General features: G+C 36.0%; 1 protein-coding gene and 1 pseudogene across 1 annotated transcript in view; one reads left to right on the plus strand and one right to left on the minus strand.

The window, feature by feature from the left end:
• The window catches only part of NaCP60E (Na channel protein 60E), a 606984-nt gene that overhangs the window by 472829 nt on the left and 113206 nt on the right, over positions 1 to 20949 (minus strand). The gene's annotated exons all lie outside the window — the stretch shown is intronic.
• LOC145995348 (26S proteasome non-ATPase regulatory subunit 11 pseudogene) lies at positions 3283 to 4758 on the plus strand (annotated as a pseudogene).

Raw genomic sequence — 20949 nt, forward strand, 5'->3', positions numbered from 1 at the left:
ATCGTATCGTAAGGTAATATCAAAATATTACATTTTCATATACAACTTGTATGTATGCACGTACACATTCTCCCTCCTTCCTCCTTTACACACACACATATTCACAAACATAGACAGATAATACATAATATATATATATATATATATATATATATATATATATATATATATATACAGACATCTTGGTGACAGAACAGGTTTACTGCTTAGCTGTGACAACAAATGTTCAGATATTTTGATATTACCTTTCTGTAATTGAAGACTTGTCTCTGTTGAAGGGAAATAAATAAATAAATAAATTAATTAATATTGTTTAGGGCAATGTGGATATTAGAAGTCTGAACATTGCGTCATAATAGCAGAGGGTACCCTCCCTAACACCCTCAGTACAAATTCAACCCGAAAAGCTCAGTTAATAATAATAATTCCTTTATTTAGCGGGCGAGGTTCAGTCGTAGGCTGCTCTATCACCTAACCCTTGTCATGAGCTACATAAGGAAATATATATAATGAAATAATACATGAATACAGATAGAATGACTAAAACTAAAGAGAAATAAAGAATTTCACAGGTACCCACATTTCAAATATACTAATTATAGTAATAGTAGTCATAAAATAATACAAAAGTGAAAGAACAAAAAATAAAAAAAATACAAATATAGAAAAATATGAGTAGAGAAAAACTGAGGAAAAATGTGAATGTTAAAATAAAGTTGCCTTTAAGAAAAAAAATAATGTAAAGATAGTAATATAATAACAATAGCCAATAGTTACAGTTGTAGAATATAAGTGTTAAGACGTTTGTTGAGTGTCAGTTAACTTCTAGTATGTGGCACTGTTGTGTTGCTGTTCCTACAGAAGCATTTCTTTCAGTTTAATTTTGAAACTGTTGTTACTTATTGTAGATTTAATATTGTTATGAAATTAGTTACATATTAAGCCGCGCATGCCAAGACCATTTTTAGATTAACAGACATTAGTAAGGATATGTCTTGAATATTAAAACAAAGCTTTAATGTAATGTATACCTCTTGTACGGAATATAAAAATACCACGATATACTCGCAGTGTGATTTGTCAGACGGAAGAAATGTTTCTTTCGGCAACGGTTTCGAATGTTTAATGATTTTTTGCAAGTTTTATGGTAGTATTACGAAGGGCTTTAGAGTACTGAAAACTATTGTGGAAGTGAGTTTGGAACTTGGAGAAACTAATTACTACCGTTAAGAACTTTCCCTAAATATCTCTGGACCCTACCGCCCTAACATCGGGTTGAAATCATAATCCACACTCTAGGAAAGTCGCCACTTTGCTGGAGAAATTATGATTTGAAAAGTACGCTAGCGTCGTTCAGTAAACCGTTCTTGTTTTCCGGTCGTCTCAGACATGAAGTTTTGGCGAATTTTCATGCGAGTCTCGAAGGGGGTTTCGTGTTCAGACCAGATGTTACGTGATCAGTTGTTGTAAGTATTTAGGGTATGACAATAAATATAATACAGTGTCATAACTACATTTGAAAATGGTTAGGCTAAGTCCAAAGTTCCACATTTGTGCAATATTTATAATAATTTAGTCATAAGATTGCTCAAAATTTTATTCAAATAATACAATTAAATGTCTGAAATTACTATTTAAACTAATTTCATTAAATATGATGTTTAAAAAAAAAGCCAATTTGTATATCATGACAAAATTATCAAATTGTGCAATATTCTGAATTCATATTCATAACAGTTATTTTTGACTGACAATATGAAAAAACAAATATCTTCAATCATATGTGTTATTTCAGGCAAGCAAGATAAGTTACATTCAAATTTATAATTAAATTTATTGAAATTATGTACATTTGCATTGACATCAAGGTTTATATACAAAGGTCAACTCTTTAAAATTGTTCAATGTCTTATATGATGTCATACTTGGTATTTTATATCAACATTCAAAAAATGGTATTTGTAATCATTAGATAAGTATATTGTGATATACATAGTAAAATAGCTGTAACAGAGCAAATATGTACATTTACTAAACAAACATTCAAGGTGTTAAGCAGTTATGGACAAAAATATAACACAAAAACAATTGAAGATAACTCATACTAAAAAATCTGGCTTGAACTAGTTGCTCTAATACTAGTTGTCTGTGACTTGTAAAAATCTCAAGATGGATGGGACATAAGTAAAAATGTGACGATTGGTGAAGGTTTGATATCATTAAAAATCTGGATCTTTTGAGAGATTATACTTGATCAGTTTATCTTTAATAGTTTGTTGAAACTATATAGAGACATTTTGTTGATAACAGAAGCTTGAAAATGCTTTTATAATGGAATAATCTGTATAACGAAAAAGGAAAGATTTGGAACTGGTGTAAAGTGCCTAGTTTAATAATTGAGAGCAGGAAATTATTATCTGCTGGCATCAGCATTAACTAGCTAGTAAATGAATATTGCATTATCTAAAATGAAATGTTATGAGAAATAAGACTAAGTGAGTGTAATATTTTCTACATTTTGAATGTGAACAAGCCAAATGTGAAGTTTTGAAAATTGAAGGAAGCCATCTTGTGGACCTGATTGAGGAATCTGACATGTTGAGTGTGCTCAGATGTAGAACTGACGCATACTCAAATATTTAGTGAAAAACTTGCTCTGTCTCACAAGGAGATAATAAAGAAATGTTTTCTACATATAAATAACATTTATATGTTATAAATGTTCTTGTAAATAATTGCATAATTTGATGCTATTGTAATTTTTGTTGTTTCTAGTTTTTTCTTCTTCTTTCTTTTCATTATTATCAATATAATAATTATAAAGTTATCAGTATATGTAAATTTAAATTTCCTTTTCAACATAGCACCATAGTTACCTATTGCGCCAATACTGAGTTTAAATTATACTGACAAAGTTGTTATATATTTAAGATTATGAGACGTCAGGTGATTAGTTGAAAAGGTTAAAGCTTATAATAATCTTTGTATTGTTTTGCTTCTTGTTCTTGATTCTGAGGTTAGGTGTTTATATCTTTAAATATGTCAGATCCAAAGGGTGATTTCTGCTTGGCAGATGTTATGGCTGCTCTCAATGCTATCAAGGAAGGCCAAACAGATCTCAAAGCTAATCAGGAAAAGACTAATGCTCAATTGACAGAGCTGAATGATATTATTAAAACTAGTATCTCAGAAGTCAGAGTGTTCAGAGATGAAATCAAAGCTACTTGTACAGAGCTTAGAGAAGAGATCAAAGATGAACTCGAGGTGGGTGAAAAGACAAAAATGGCGGCAGTTATATGTGTGCAAAGAGCCCATTCAATGTCAACCTCAGATAAGTTGGAGGAAATAGATGATATGTCCAGGCTTCTGCAAGAACAGGGAGATGAAAGTGAAGAAGATGCAATTCGTGTCAAAGAACAAAGTATCTTGAAACTAGGAGAGACTTACAAGAAAGATGCCAAAGCAAAAGAACTGGCTGAACTTATTAAACAGACGAGACCCTTCCTCTGCACCATTAGTAAGGCGAAGGCAGCAAAATTGGTTCGTGCTCTGGTTGACATGTTCTTGGATCTGGAAGCCTGCATTGGCAGTAAAGTTCAGTTGTGCAAGGAGTGCATTGAGTGTGCAAAACAAGAGAAAAAGACTATCCTCTGGAAGTATTTGGAAGCCTGCCTAATAGCTTTGTATTTTGACACTGGAATGTTTACTGAAGCTCTTCACTTAGGATCGACCTTATTAAGAGAACTGAATAAGTTTGATGACAAAATGTTATTGCTAGAGGTTCAACTTCTAGAAAGTAAAACTTACCATGCCTTGAGTAATCTTCCAAAAGCACGTGCAGCACTTACCTCAGCTCGGACTACAGCTAATTCAATATATTGCCCTACAAAACTACAAGCATCGCTTGATATGCAGTCAGGCATTCTTCATGCTGCTGATGAGATAGACTTCAAAACAGCATACTCTTACTTCTATGAAGCATTTGAAGGCTATGATAGTGTGGAAAGCTCAAAGGCTTTGACTGCATTGAAGTACATGCTGCTGTCTAAAATAATGTTGAACACACCAGAAGATGTTCAGCAGATCATAAGCGGGAAACTGGCTCTGAACTATGCCGGAAGTGCAATTGAAGCTATGAAGTGTGTTGCTCAAGCAAGTCTTAAGAGATCTCTGGTAGACTTTCAGGAGGCTGTGGATCAGTTTAAAGAAGAACTGGAAAATGATCCAATTGTTCGAGCACATTTAGACAGCCTTTATGACACAATGTTGGAACAAAACCTTTGTCAAATCATCGAACCTTATTCTCATGTTCAGGTGGATTATGTTTCAAAATGCATTAAGCTACCTGTAAACCAAGTAGAGAAGAAACTTTCACAAATGAATTTGGACAAGGAGTTTCACGGTATTCTAGACCAAGGTGAAGGGGTGTTTCCCCAAAGTGTTCCAAATGTCCAGTGGAAGGATAGAATAAGGAAAGGCACCAAATTTAAATTGAAAGAAATTAATAAGACTGTTTTCACCAATTGCCCAGGTGCAAGGAGGAAAGTAACAACCCATCCTAAACATGTTCGTAAAAGAACATTCCGGCAGAGATGTTTGAAATTATGGAGGAGAAAATTTCGTCTAGAAGCATTCCATGCTTACTCCTCACATATTTGTACTTTGACTGTGATAACATACTTGATCATGCATCGTACACATGTACGCAGAAGATGTCACGATGATGTCATGAAGTTAAAGTTAACTTCAAATTTGTAATGTCTTAGACTTACATTTTAATCATTTGATTACTTACCTGTAATGTATCTTTTCAAAGGCATTGTTGCAGTGCGCAGACATGTCTTACTATATTATATTAGATATGTGACTGAAAATTACTTGATCGGTAAAGATTGTTACATACTTACAATGCTTATCATTTATGATTAAGTTTAGAATTACAGTAATATGAACTATGAGTGTTGTAACATTCTTATGTGGTTGCATATATTTGGAAAAAGTATGTTATGAAACATACATAGTTTTATTAGTATGTGAATTAGAAACATACAGTTTAGCGAAATAACTATATTGTGTACATGTAACATCTGATACGAAGAGTTATCTTGAATACTTTCACTATGACAGTGTCAGTACATGTTTTAATTTGGGTATTGTCGATGGAGTAAGGTCAGTGGTTACATAGCTTGACATGTTGAGTCATGAATATAGTTCTGTTTCAATGCTGAAATAAATAAATCACAAATGCAAACCCTAAAGTTGAAAAATATTATCAAAGATTCTTTGTTTAAAGAAAAGAATTACACTTTACTTTGTTCTGTGTGAACATAAAGTATAACTTTGTGGCCTAAGGACAGGTTCACAAGCTTCCGATATCATGTGAAGTAAAGACATGTCGACTTTGAAGTGTTAAAAGGGGATGTTGAAGAAACCGAAGACAGGTTTCATCCAAACACAGAAAAGTCTCGGAGCGTCAAGCCTTAAAAGGTTCAATATAATAATTTGGAATTTAATATCCTTTATCTCAGATTGCACGGTGATGGTAGGGAGAGTAGTTAGAATACTCACACCCGATGGTAACCTGTTGTCTAGGTAAAGTAACGGAATATTAATAAAGGGGTTCATGCATATTTATTCACTTTGTTCAGCAGCCTGATTCTTCTGTTGGAATACACTGTTAACAATAAAGGTGCGGTAATTTGGGCACACGTGTTAACATTTGACCACATGTGAGCTGACAACTTATTATGATTGTATACCCATCTGACTTTCAAAGATTTTTTAATTTTAACAAAGATTGATTTGATGTACATCCTGAAATATTGTTGCAGGATAATTTAATCTATACTTACCATCCACAGAGTAAAGTAACTCTAAGGGTTGGTTGGTTGGGAGTTTCTTATTGACTGAGTGTCAAGGGTGGTATATAAGACCTCAGTTCTTTACTTTTTCGTTCTTTGTATATTAATTTTAGCATTATGAAATTGCTTATGCGAACATGTTGTTTATTTTGTTGGTTTGAAGGACAAAAGATACTTCTTCATTCCACAACCATACCCACAAGGGTTGGTTGGTTGGGAGTTTCTTATTGACTGAGTGTCAAGGGTGGTACATAAAACCTCAGTTCTTTACTTTTTTAATTATTCATATATTAATTTTGGCATTATGAAATTGCTTATGCTAACACGTTGTTTATTTTGTTGTTTTGAAGGACAAAAGATACTGCTTCATTTCACAACCATACCCATGAGGGTTGGTTGGTTGAGTTCTTCTTCTTAGGATGTGGGTTAAAGGTGGTACTGTGAGTCACAGTACTTTGTGCAGAATTTTTCTTTTGTCAGCTATTAATGTCAAAATTTTCTCACTTTTCATGCTTCTTTCATTGAGTCTGAAACATTAGTTCAGGTATGAAGTATTCCTCTGTAGAGTTTGCCTTAAGTTGATCTTCATGATCCGACATTGGTCTTCAATCATATTTCTTGATCCTTAGTTGTGTTGAACGGTGGAAAAATTCAATATAACAAATATTCTTTGTTATTTGTATTTTGGAGTGCAAAAAAAAAAATGTATAATATAATGTGATGGCATGTGCATAATAATTTTGAATGCTAAGATTTAGCTTTGGCTTGAAAAATATTTACTAGAGCACAAAGATTCCAAGAGTTGAATCGTAGGCTCAAATAGGAATGAACTTGACAAAGAGCAAAGAGATTCACGTGTTGATCCAAGCTTCAGTCAAGTAGTTGTTTCCTTTAAAAATGCTAGAATGCATTATGGCTCCAAAATGTGTTCACAAAGGGCTGAATAGTAAGTTCGAGCCGTGACGCTGCGAGTTTAGGAACAACAATTATTTATGATTTATAATTTTAGTGCGCACATCATAATTTATACATTTCTTGCATGAATTCATTTGCGATGTAAGAAATCTTATATTCAGCACTCCGTAAATCTGAGGATGTTTGCTTCTTGATGCAGGGACTTAGATTTTTGTCTTGTTAGCTGATCTTACCAGATAAATGGATGAATTCCCAATGGGAAACTTAGTTGGATCAGAGGTTACTTACTCTACATGTAGAAAATTATTATTAATATATTTTTTGGCTAAATAAAAATTAATATAGAAATTATGCTCCCAGGTTGAGAATGAAGTTCTGAATGGTGCTTCATTATTTGATAATAAATAATAATGTTATGTAGGTACATTGTGTATGAAAAAATGGTTACTTTACTGGATAATAATTGTTGGTATGTCGAACTTGATGTTTTATGTTTTTCAATATTATTATGTACAAAAAATTCATTATGTGTAGTTACACTGTATTGGTTCATGATGAACAAGTTCTTGTTGTATTGTTGGAAAACAAATATTAAGTCACACTCAATTGATTATAATGCTGAACATGTAAACAGATTGTAAATATAGAGGCATTGTATTGATTATTATATGTTAAATGTCTCAGTAGGGCTCAGATCTGTTGTGGGTTCGTCCCTTGTTGAGCGCCAGTATGACAATAAATATAATACAGTGTCATAACTACATTTGAAAATGGTTAGGCTAAGTCCAAAGTTCCACATTTGTGCAATATTTATAATAATTTAGTCATAAGATTGCTCAAAATTTTATTCAAATAATACAATTAAATGTCTGAAATTACTATTTAAACTAATTTCATTAAATATGATGTTTAAAAAAAAGCCAATTTGTATATCATGACAAAATTATCAAATTGTGCAATATTCTGAATTCATATTCATAACAGTTATTTTTGACTGACAATATGAAAAAACAAATATCTTCAATCATATGTGTTATTTCAGGCAAGCAAGATAAGTTACATTCAAATTTATAATTAAATTTATTGAAATTATGTACATTTGCATTGACATCAAGGTTTATATACAAAGGTCAACTCTTTAAAATTGTTCAATGTCTTATATGATGTCATACTTGGTATTTTATATCAACATTCAAAAAATGGTATTTGTAATCATTAGATAAGTATATTGTGATATACATAGTAAAATAGCTGTAACAGAGCAAATATGTACATTTACTAAACAAACATTCAAGGTGTTAAGCAGTTATGGACAAAAATATAACACAAAAACAATTGAAGATAACTCATACTAAAAAATCTGGCTTGAACTAGTTGCTCTAATACTAGTTGTCTGTGACTTGTAAAAATCTCAAGATGGATGGGACATAAGTAAAAATGTGACGATTGGTGAAGGTTTGATATCATTAAAAATCTGGATCTTTTGAGAGATTATACTTGATCAGTTTATCTTTAATAGTTTGTTGAAACTATATAGAGACATTTTGTTGATAACAGAAGCTTGAAAATGCTTTTATAATGGAATAATCTGTATAACGAAAAAGGAAAGATTTGGAACTGGTGTAAAGTGCCTAGTTTAATAATTGAGAGCAGGAAATTATTATCTGCTGGCATCAGCATTAACTAGCTAGTAAATGAATATTGCATTATCTAAAATGAAATGTTATGAGAAATAAGACTAAGTGAGTGTAATATTTTCTACATTTTGAATGTGAACAAGCCAAATGTGAAGTTTTGAAAATTGAAGGAAGCCATCTTGTGGACCTGATTGAGGAATCTGACATGTTGAGTGTGCTCAGATGTAGAACTGACGCATACTCAAATATTTAGTGAAAAACTTGCTCTGTCTCACAAGGAGATAATAAAGAAATGTTTTCTACATATAAATAACATTTATATGTTATAAATGTTCTTGTAAATAATTGCATAATTTGATGCTATTGTAATTTTTGTTGTTTCTAGTTTTTTCTTCTTCTTTCTTTTCATTATTATCAATATAATAATTATAAAGTTATCAGTATATGTAAATTTAAATTTCCTTTTCAACATAGCACCATAGTTACCTATTGCGCCAATACTGAGTTTAAATTATACTGACAAAGTTGTTATAAGGGACGCTTCTTTAATGCTAAGGGCCCTAAACCTGACCCACCACACCCAACAACGAAAGCATTTAGGGATGTTTTATTAATGCTAAGAGCCGAAACCTGACCCACGTAACAATGAAAGCATTTAGCTACGTAATACGTACTTCTTCACACCCCACGCACATAAAGTAGATAGCAGCAGCAGTTCGTATTCAAGTCAACAGTAAACGAATGGCTCCTCTCAAGCAAAGAAACACGGTATACGGAAGAAGAAAATTGTTCTGCAGAAACATGCAGTAAGTAATCGCTAAGTCACTGAAGCATGTGCTAGGAGATATAATTAGAAGTCGATCCAAGTAAAAAATGTCTGTGTACAGTGATAAATTCTGAATTAAAGAATTGGAACTTGGGCCGTTCTTATTTATCTTACATGTAGTTCATCGAGTGTGAATGAATAAACTTAAAAAAATTGATAGGAGGCAAAACAGCAAAAAAAGGTAAATACTATGAATGAACCGATAGAACTTTTTTGATACCGATACTTGAAAATTGTAATAATTAAAAGTTATTCAAAATATACATTAACAATAGTGTAATTTTTCCACTCCAATTATATGCATCAATTGACCAAGATTTTTGCTTGAAAATATACAAAAATTAGGTAAAGTTCCCCGTGCGTATAGCACAGACCATTCTGAAGGTGATGTGATCAGCACCACGGTCCGATCGGCTTTACCCCCCCAGGGTTGCCCCCAGGTACCCATTGATTGATTTGTTGTTTTAAGTCCACTTTATACACAGGAAGGCTGGGACTGGACCTGCAGTTTAAAGTGGGATGCGAACCACTGTGCCATGTGCCTCCACCGGGTATCGAACCCGGGACCCCTTGATTACAAGGCGACGACGTTACCATTACGACATCAGGTACCTATTGATTTGAGGCTATACACAATAATATACAAAATTACGTTAAAGTATTACATCACAAAATTAAGGTTTTGTCACACAAAACTGGTGCAAAATAAAGTTAAACTTCGAATTTTGCATAACTATCAGGATAATTACACTTCGCGAAAGTGTCGAGAGGTATTTTTGCGGAGCCTGTGTAAGACCAAAATGTCGGAAAGGTATCGGTCGGTATCGGTAAATATATTCCAACTGATTCTCGGTATCGGGTCAGCTCTAGTAAATACAACGAGACAACCTCTGTGGCAATCGAGATCCGTATCACCTGTTACACACTTCATAAAATCTACAGGTCCAGCCTTTTGCTATTTTGTGAATTACAACCACGAAGAGTTCGCTCCGAAATAACACGATTTGATTGAAGCTGTTCAGAAGTCGTAAACTCAAGACGTAAAGTCAACCTTCACAGTGATTTCTGTATACCGTCGGTCGTGTGTTTATCGACCTGCGAGTAGCAACGAGGCCACACAGCAGCATATGGCACCACCATATAATCCAGAAGCGGCTAAATCCATTTGGCGTGGAGGCGAATGGTCCTTTGACGTCGCCAGTTACCCCCTCCCCTCTCCGAATTGTCGCTCTTCGCCAGGAACGTGAAAAACTAAAACCCCGCCAGCTGCACTTGTTGCTAATCGTGCAGAAAACTGGTGCGTTAACTTAGAAATTTCTGCGGCAGAAACTTTCAATGTCGCGAGTCCCTCCAACCCCCAAGTTCTAGGTGGTCGATAATCTCATGCACACATCGGAGAACATACTGGCTGTCTTCCAGGAACTTAACTGGAAGGAACTTTCCCTCACCCTGTTCCAGCATTGCCATAAAAGTTCCTGTTTTCCCCTTTTCGAGTACAAAGGCACGTTCGTGCGTGGAACAAGATGGCTACAGAAGTGACGAAAACGGCAATACGTTTCGAACACAATCTTTACGATCTCTCTCGCAGGTACTGGAAGTCGGTGCGGAGCAAGACACGGCATTTTGCACTACGTCAAGATGAAGAGATATGTAAGTAAATGAAAGTACAGTATTGCTAGATCATAGCGCTTTTGGGAACACGAAGCCAGTCCGAACGCGCCAAAATCCTATTGGAATTCTGATGGTGGAGAACCTCAATTCTTAAGGATGCACGTGCAGCAATCATAGTTTCTCAACCTATGGGGCGCGATCCACTGATGAGTCCCGAGGGGGCGTTTGGTGGGTCGCGAAGTTGGGATCAAAAAAGTAATTACTGCCTTCAAAACCTATTAAATTTAAATTACCAGGACATATTGTTTTAACAATTTAAATTCAATCCATGTTGTACGTAGTCTAAACTCTACATTTCTGTTATTCGCGCTCTGCCATTGCTTTTTACAGGCTTCTCGGTAAAACAAAAACGGTGTTTAGTTAGACTAGAGTAAATTAGTTACATATTTACTTTTCTGGAATGATGTTAAATTTGTTTAAGAAATCGTAAAAGAGGGCTTCTAGTACTGGAGGTTAGCAAAAATATGATTTTAAACTGGGTGTACACCCCTAGAAGTAATTCTGCCGGTGCCCATGTTTATCTCCCAGCTTTTGCTTGTTCTAAAGATTTTTCAGTAATTTCAAAGCTTATACCAGAAATTTTCATATCCATTTGCAGCGCCGTGACCCCTTTATTAGTTCCCATGAAGTGTAATATCCTTCAAGGTGGGTCCCGGACTGAAAAAGGCTGAGAACCACAGCTCTATATCTTTCACTCTGTCTCTGGAATCTGTAGAGCAAGGCCTCGCATAACGGCACAGAAGGGAAGCAAGCTAGAGGGTGGAACAAAGTTGTGAGCGCTGCTGTAAACGACTTGTAGCTTCAGCCGCGTTTTCCCCTCCATGCACCCACTTCTTATTTAAAGTTCAGCTTTATCATGAAAAGATAATGTAATTTTATACTCACGCGTTCATTGGTCGAGCCCTCTTGAGTCATTACGTGTGCAGAGACTTGCTTTCGTTCGCCTGCTCCAGAGATTCCCGGGACAAAATGCAGCTGTCTTTTAATGCCACGCCAACTTCCAGATGCTAACCCAACAGCCAGAGGATCCAAACGTTCTTGTCGTTCTGAAATGCATTTTAATTCCTATGTAAGTTATGTTACCGCTCCCCGATGGTAACAGTCAACGCTATCACCTAGTTATCAAGTTCACCTTCCACTAAATACCCATGGGAAATAGATATTTAATTAACATTGCGGCGTAAGTGACAACACTGATTTATGTTTATATGAAATATCATGATCGTCATTTCAAATGAATTTGAAACGAATTAAGTACCCAAACTGAAGAGTATTGTGTTTTTATAATGAATAAATCAATTAAACATGACACAATACCATAAATCATGCCACGAACAGCTTGTCTACATGCTTTAATGCGGAAGTTTCGTGATGGGTATTGGAACTCATGAGAAAAGTTTTTTTCAGTGACTGTATCGAGCGTGATTCACAAAGTGCGTGCCTGTCATTTATACGGGAAAATATGCGATAAACAGACCCCAATTTTTCCTGTTACGAATAGATTCCCTGAATTGTATCATTGGTTGGTACTTGTACAGACTGCGGGAAAAGTTATCGAAGTACAGAAAGAAGAAAATGAACTTTTGTTAGTCTTTTTCTACACTGTACATCACCTGCCGTGCCAGTAAATAAGGAGGCAGTGTGATTTTGTTTTTTGCCTATAAGAGCGAGAACTTATTTTTTTTATTGAATGATAAACATCTTTCTTCAGACTAGTAATAACCACGGTTGTTAAAGGTCCAGGAATTTTAAATAAATTCAATTCCGGTCCAGGAGAGAAAATCAGAAAGTGTAAATGGGTTCTGGACCGTAAAGAACTTTCTTATCTGTATAGCATTTCAATTTGGTCCAGGAACCTTCTTCGGGATGAATTTAAATTCGGTCCAAGAACCTTTCTTACGGATTAATATAAATACGTTTCAGGAACTTTTTTTTTCCGAATCAGCATAAAAAGGGTCCAAGTTCCGTATTGAAATGAAACAATACGCAACTTAGATCGAATTATAAATTGTGCGAGATAAAAGGTTCCCGTCCTATTGAAGAACCCAATAGAATATGGGTTCTTGGAACTCCAACAAGCCTGCTTCTCATTACGGATCTGACGAAAAACAATTATCCACTTGTGAGAATGAAATGCTAATCCAGGTGCTGGCTGTCTCGAGAACTAGGCCGTGCATATCGGTAGAAATGGGCGAAACGCAAAGGTTGCAGTTACGTTACCCCTCTCCATGTAGCCCCATTCTCTCGCGCGTGTTTCTTCCCTTGGTTGAGACCTCTCGAGTTACTACTTGCGCAGAGACTTGTTCTCGTTTGCTTACTTGTTGCCTTCGCTGAAAAAACGTTTGAATAGCCATTCCATCGCGCTGCTTTGCAATGTTTAGGGCAACCAAGTAACGAACAAAATTCTTTAGGGACACAACAGGGGTGGCGTCGGCACCGGAAAAGTTTGATAATGAACAGCCCCATTTGAATGTCCTTACATAAAGGACAATTTCCCTTGATGTAGCAACACTACCCGTTCCTGTTGTGTAGCTGGTGGGAGCATAGCAGCCTCATGTAACCTCATCGACGGTGTCTATTAACTACGGTTCCTGGATCTGATGCCGGAGCAACACGTGACGGGTTTGTCTGAACTCAGTGTGACGTCACATGGTCCATTGCGTTATAATTTATTTCCTCCGCTACTGTTTCTACAACCACAATGTGATATTCCAGGAACCTTTCTCCCAGATGAATTTAAATTCGGCCCAAAACCCTTTTTTTTTTTCGCATCAATTTAAATACGGTCCAGAAACATTTTTAAAATGAAACAATACGAAACTTTGAGCGAATTTAAATTGTATGAGAAAAAAGATTCCGGTCCTGCAGCGGAATCCATTAGAATGTATGTGGTTCCTGGGCCTTTAACAACTCTGGTAATAAGAATGGAATTGGAACTTAAGTTTTGTCTGAGAACCGGCCTTAATCAACTGTAAAATTTCATTCCTTAAAGAATTGGGTTTCGGGACAAATCTTCACATTGTACATTATTCATGTATTTCCAATTTTACATGTTTACAGCATTATACTGTCTCTCTCCCAGAAGTTAATTTTGAATCTGCCTATGATAACCCGCATCGGAAAATTATTTCCATACTGGCATATACAAAATTTTAGCAGCTATGTGCAAACTGCTAGGCCTACTTCAGGGACATTTTGCGATGAAACTTTAATAATTTTCTCAAGTATATTGACCGGTAAAGGAGTATTAGGTAACTTTCAACCATCACGTTATATGTGACTAGAGTGGACGAGTTGTATCTTTGCGGGTGAACCTTGACCGTGACTAGCTGCGTAGTAGCAAAGGGAGGACCTACCGGCTGCCTTAGCCAATGGGTGTCATTCTCCTCTAACTTTGTAAGAGCTGTCGACCACTCAACGGCGAGTAGGTAGCATCTACGGACATGTATCTGCGCGAATTAGTCAAGGTCACCCGCAGAGATACAGCTCGTCAACTCTAGTCAAAAATACAGGGTTAGTCAAAATTATGTTAACATTAAATGGGACAAACCAATCCATTAGTGTTAACATAATTTTGACTAACCCTGTATATGCAGGATTTAGAAATGAATATAAAATATCAACGTATTCTATATTTAAAGCTGAAACTAGGTTTAGGTTTTTCGTGGTTCAGCTTCTGAAAGCTACAAGTAGTTTCAGATGTTCATATTGCGTTTGTCTGAAGTGCAAAACTTCCCTTTTTGTAGTCACCGAAATATTTCCTCATTTGAACAACACATTAAAACGTCTTCCAGATTTCTCGTAATAATGACGTAACTAGATAATTCCTTATTTTTCCTTATACTTAGTTTTACGGTTCGACGGAACCAGCTCTAAATAATTCATCAGAGCTTAACTTTGGGTTTCTGAAATTTCCTCTAAGATAGAACATTCCGTACAGCGTGATTAATACAGAGAGTGGCAATAAAAACCAGCATTTCCAAAATTTACTACCGACGCGTTCAGAACGTCACCTGCGTCCATGTCCATTCCCACCGACGAACGAGGAACCTTATTTTATGCATCGGCTCTCTAAGCCACAAGAGCCGAACCCAAGTCGTTCGGAAGCAAGTCCTTCGGAGCACAAAATCCATTCCTTAAGCTATTAATATTTTTAATGTAGCACGAGATCATAAATAGAAAATTAAACTGACTTTGATTTCAGACGTTATTCTTTACTTGTTAAATAGAGATGAAGTTTCTGCTATTCGAAGAGAAAGAATTAGCATATTCGTTTTATTAAGAAGCTCTTGGAAGTACTGCGTTTACGAAGATGCAGATAATTTGGTTGTGAGAATGTTAGTTAACACTGAAAAATATCGAAAGCCCCTTCTGCTAAGGATAAAAAGAGTTTTTATGGCATGGGAATATTTGTGAATTTTTCCAATAGTGACAACATTCAAAGGAAACTGGAACATGAACGTAGGACCATAATCACTCATTTAAGAAAGTAAATGTACGTCTGGCTGTGTATTAGCAAAGTATTAGTGGATAGGAATATTTTTGGTTCGGTACCGTCCCTCATACTCGGAGCCTTTTACACTGTACGTACACTGCGAATGAAATATGAATTTTGACCAAAAAATGTGACGACTACTTACATAGAATTACAATGTATCTATACGCAAGACACACTCAAATCAGCACTTCCGAAAATATTTTTTTTCTCCAGATGTTTCATATGCCTTTACGACAAATGTTAGAACATCCCCTTTAGTATGAGTGTAAATGAAGGGTTTTCTTCGATATTAATTCTCAACTTTTCAAAAATTTTCTTTCAATATTTGCTTCCTTATGTATTAGTACTGTCAATAGCTGTAAGGGAAAGTTCGACTTTGTTGTATACGTCAGGAAGTACTACACAAACTTTGCTCTATATTTGCTGAATACTGTTCTTTTATTTCTGTTTTATTTTCTCCTGTGAGTACATGTTGATCGCATATGTTTCTTTAGTGTTTGGGTTCGTTGACGTTGTTTTCCTGGTATATGATTCCTGTCCCGTATTTACATTCAAGTGAGAATGTGCGTGTGTTTGAGAAAGAGTGCTAGATATGGAGCATTTGATACTTCTGTATTAACGATTTGTGCAGCCATGTTTGTTTATACGTGTGTTGCAGGTGTTGTAAATTTGCATTTGTGATACTAAATAAATGAAGGGAAGGAGGCGAGTTTGTCATCGTCACAGGTAACTTCAAACAATGCAAAACAGTTTCCAAAATATATATACACAATGTTTTGAGTACCAAGGTTTTGAACTTGTAACTACAGGCCTTTATATGTATTGATACGAGTTTCTTTTCCTAAAAAAGTAATTTACAGTGGAACTTTTTATGTTTGCATAGTACTATGCTGTATTCATGACAGTAATTTTTTCTTTAACCTCTAAAATATGAATTTACTATTGACCCGAGATATTCGTGTCTACTTTTTTTCTTGAGTTACTCTTGAGTTGCATCGTCATAGGCACCCTCCCCCCCAAATCAAAACTCGAGCCTCGGTAACAAATACAATACGAGAACCCTTTAAAAAAATTTTAAACCTTGCATCACACAGAGCCGTGGCTCGAGATTTTCTGCTCCCTGAGTGAGAATAGACTCTGAAGCCCCCTCCTAGGGCCAATGTTATCCTGCTAATTTAAATTTATTTTTAATATTATATATAAATATATATACAGGGTGTCTCATAAGAAATAGCGCAAACTGACACAGGTGAAACTACACGATAATAGAAGCAAAAAATTCTCAGTAAACATGGGTCTGCAAGCGAGCCGTTTTCGAGATAATCGCGAATGTGTGATTACAAGCCGCCACTGACATAATTGCTTATAAAGGTTGTCCTAGTTGGTAAAATGCTAATAATGTGTGCGAATGTGTGGTTACAAGCCGTCATTGATTGCATTTTGTAAACACCGAGTGCTTTACTCCTTGCTCGGTCCGAGGTTCAATAAAAGCAATGAGATCTCCTGTACTGTATTATTGGTATTTTACCTACTAGGACGACGTTTACAAACAGTGAAGATACAAGGAATATATTAATATCGTGTGTAAACTTCCCGACACAGTAAAATATCAATAGGGAAAATGATATTTGTTAAGTATGCACGCTTCTCCACAACAAAGATCGTTCTTGTTAACTGCAGTCAAACTGATTAAGTCAAAATGCTCGAAACGCGCTCTAGTATATGGTAATTTCCAATGCATTACTATGTAGGATATAGAGTTCACAGTATCGTTCACACAATAATAGTATTTCAAATAGAACCTGATTGCAAAATGATAAACATCTGCTTCGAATATCATAAAACAGCAAGACGACGTGATATTTTATAACTGAAATAAATCAATAGTTTTCTTCTCTCTTCTCTTAATGCACATTCACTTCATGGAAATGCCTAATACATTTTTCCTAATTATGACCGTTTCAAATTCCTAATTTTCTATTTTCCAGTCTCTTTTTTGGGGGAGGTCGATAATGTGATTATTGCAGAAACGGCTTCAATGCGAGCGAGGAGGGCAAATAATTCTTTTAATTTTTGCAAAATACCAAATGAAATATTTTGCCAATACTTTCACATGGAGCCTTGACGTTAATTCTTTTCAAACTTTTCTATCTTTTGTTTCCTTGAGCTCCTTCTTTGCCCCAAGTCCGGGGCAAGCACTCCCTGCTCTATACGTTGATTTACGCCGTTCCGATACAACAAGAGTTAAACTAAAGATAAGGAAGACTCAGAAAATTACATTCAAAAGAAAGGATAACGCAAAATAATTTGAAACCATTGCGTTTTGAATATTATTTTAATCTGTCATCGGATGTCTTGTATATGTTTTACAACATACTGTACTGGCCGTGTATGTAAAAATTATTTAAAACATGATCTCATTGGTGTTGACTTTCAGCTGCTTTTTAACTTATTGCAAGGGCTTCGTTTGACGTTCCAAGAAATGAGACCTGATTGGTAGATATGCATATGGTAAATGATTGCTTGTAAATAAAAAATCTATAATTCATTTTATTTTTGTTGTATTTATTATTTTTCTGACAATATTATATGGTTGATTTTATTTTACTTCCCGTTTCTGATACTTTTGGATGAATGGTGGAAATTGATGAAAGGAGAATACGTACACACATGGAAAGGACATAACATGAGCTCCACAGATGATTGTAATCGTGATTGTAATCAGACGCCAGAGCATCGTTCGTCTGCAAGAATGCATTCCAGGTGGTACTCCGTGGAAAAAGAGGTATCATTTTGGTGCCCACTGGGATAAAACAAGTGGTAGCCTATTCATTTACTAAATAAATATGGAAACAAAAAATGGAATGTACTCAGGTATTCAAAATGATTATTAACAATTAGTCATTCGCATGGGCACCCTTGATTGTCAGATCTTGGTGCCGAAAGTTCACTTCCCTTTATGCGAGGACCCTGGTCGTAGATCACACCACCATTTGACTGAAATCCTCGACCCCACCCCTCCATAGAAACGAGTATGGTACCGTAACCATTCCCAAATCATTTGATAGAATAAGTCTTACAAACAACAACCAGTCTGTGACTTAACGAAGCAGAGTGATTCGTACCTAGTTTCTGAAGTCCACACATTGCAGATGTCCCAACGGTGAGAATAGAAATATTCTTTAATCCTCTGTACGTGATTTTAGAGGAAAAGCTGCTTAATATGGAAACCTCCGAAGAATTTGAATTTACTATCCCTTGCACTCATGGACATAAATAACTTAAGAGAGACGATCTATTATATTTCGTGTCACAACATGTATAATATGCTCCCTGGAATCTGCATACAGCGAGAAAGTTTGCCATAAATTTTGAGCAAAAATTTCCCTGGTCTTCTCAGTTTCATGTTGGTCGCTTTCGTTGCTTTCTCGTCCATCAACATCAGAGGTTCACACGAACATCATCAATTATTCCGTTTGAATTCGTATAATGACGTCCCTGAATATTTCAAGGAATATGCCCGCAGACAGCTAGTTCAACTAACTAAAAAAAAACCCCTGCAAGGCTACTTATGGTTGTCACCGAGGTCTGAAACAATGAGCTATTGGAACACTTTCGCCTTTTGTAAAACGGACGGACTTCTGACTATTTTCGTGAACGATTTTTCTCCAAGTTCTCTTTAACAGAAGTAAATTTTAGAGGACAAGATTTAAATAAACAATATCATATGCACTCAGAGAGCACAAAACACGACTTGACTTTAAGTATACCCTGTCCAAACTATCTCTGGAGCAAGGCCCCGCATAGCGGAAGCTGGGGGAGGGGGAATGAGTGTGCAGAAGAAAGTAGTACACGCTGCTGGGAAGGTTGGTAACTGCAGTGGCTCCTCCATGCAATCCCGTTCCCTCTCACGTGTTCATTGGTGGAGCCGTCTCGCGTCACTACTCACGTAGAGCCTTGTTTTCGTTCGCCTGCTCCAGAGATGACTGTGACAAAGTGTAGTTATAAAATCAGACCTTATTGGGATATGTTTACAAATATGGTGACAGCAGATAGGCTACATTAACTCAAAGAAATGCCGCCTGTGAAGGATCGAAGACAGTGGACCGTAGGCTAAGAACAACCAATACATACCGTAGCCAAGTTTTCACAATATCCTCACTAAACGCCACCATTTACTCTGGGAAACCAGTACATTGCAATATTTGCAAAACCACTGATATTTGTTGCGTTCAGTCATATTTAATATTTCCTCAATACAATAGGCTTTTCATTCTTTTTCGTTAAGACGAAAATTTGCCTCGTCAAGTTTAAAATTACACTGTATAAATTAAACGTACGCCATTTTGTTACAACATGGTTGAAGATTTGTTCCGATTGGCTGCTTCCGCGCTACAACGCCAGGAGTCCGAATCCCGGCCTCGGCATGAGTGTTCCTTGTATCTCTTCATTACTAACTAACAAACTCTCTAGTCTTCTTATTGTGTGGCTGCAGCAACACAAACCTTCCATCTGTCCCTATCCTGGGCAAGATCAATCCAATCTTTTCCATTCTTAGCTACCGATTTCCTTCAGGTCCATCTCAACGTTATATCTCCATCTTCGTCTTGGCCTTCCTACTGGCCTCTTACCATCAGGTTTCCCAACAAGAATCCTCTAAACTTTTCTTTCCTCTCCTACTCGTGCCAAATGGCCTACCCACCTAAGTCTTCTTGATTTATTCATTCTAATAATATCTGGAAATGAATACAAATTATGTAGTTATAGATTATGTAACCTTCTCCACTCACATGTCTCCTCAGCCCTTTCAGGTCCAACCATTTTTCTAAGGATTTGATGTTCAAATACTCTTCATTTATGTTTCTCTTTTATTGTAATGGAAAAAGTAAAAATAATATCTTCATTATTTCATCATATCATCACTCAACCTCTTCATCGCAATTAGCCAAAAAGTAGCAGACAAAGCGAAGTAAAATAAAACAAATCAACAGATTTGCTGTTTCCAATAAGCATGCACAGACGAAGGTAATCAAACAAGACAACACTGATTGACAAGCGCAGTTTTCCAAGGAGACGGGACGAACATGTTATGATCTAGTAGGAAATACAGCTTGCCAACAAGGGATACGTACTCTCCTCCCACACGTATACATACATGCCTATACACATATACCATGCTCGAATGCAGAACCATATTGAAATTGAGTGCAATCGCCCATTTCAAATTGCCTAATTAGCAATCTTCTCGCTTCGATGCTCACAATATTGCAGCCACCGGCTCTTTGTCGGAGGCGTGTTGATCGTTTATTGAAAGTAGTTCTGAGAGAGATTAGAAAAAAACATGAAGCAAAGAACAAAAGGTCGCAGCTCAATTTCAATACTGCCTTGTTGAGTTTTTTCATAATCGCTCTTACAATATGTCCGAGACTGCATTGATTTATCTTACTTCGCTTTTATGCCATTTTTGACTAATCGCGGAGATGAGGATGAGAGATAATATGATGAAATTGATGAACGGACACTCACAAAGAACACCCACGC

The sequence above is a fragment of the Lepisma saccharinum genome, chromosome 11 (assembly GCF_977018435.1).
Source record: "Lepisma saccharinum chromosome 11, izLepSacc3.1, whole genome shotgun sequence".
Taxonomy (NCBI): Eukaryota; Metazoa; Arthropoda; class Insecta; order Zygentoma; family Lepismatidae; genus Lepisma; species Lepisma saccharinum.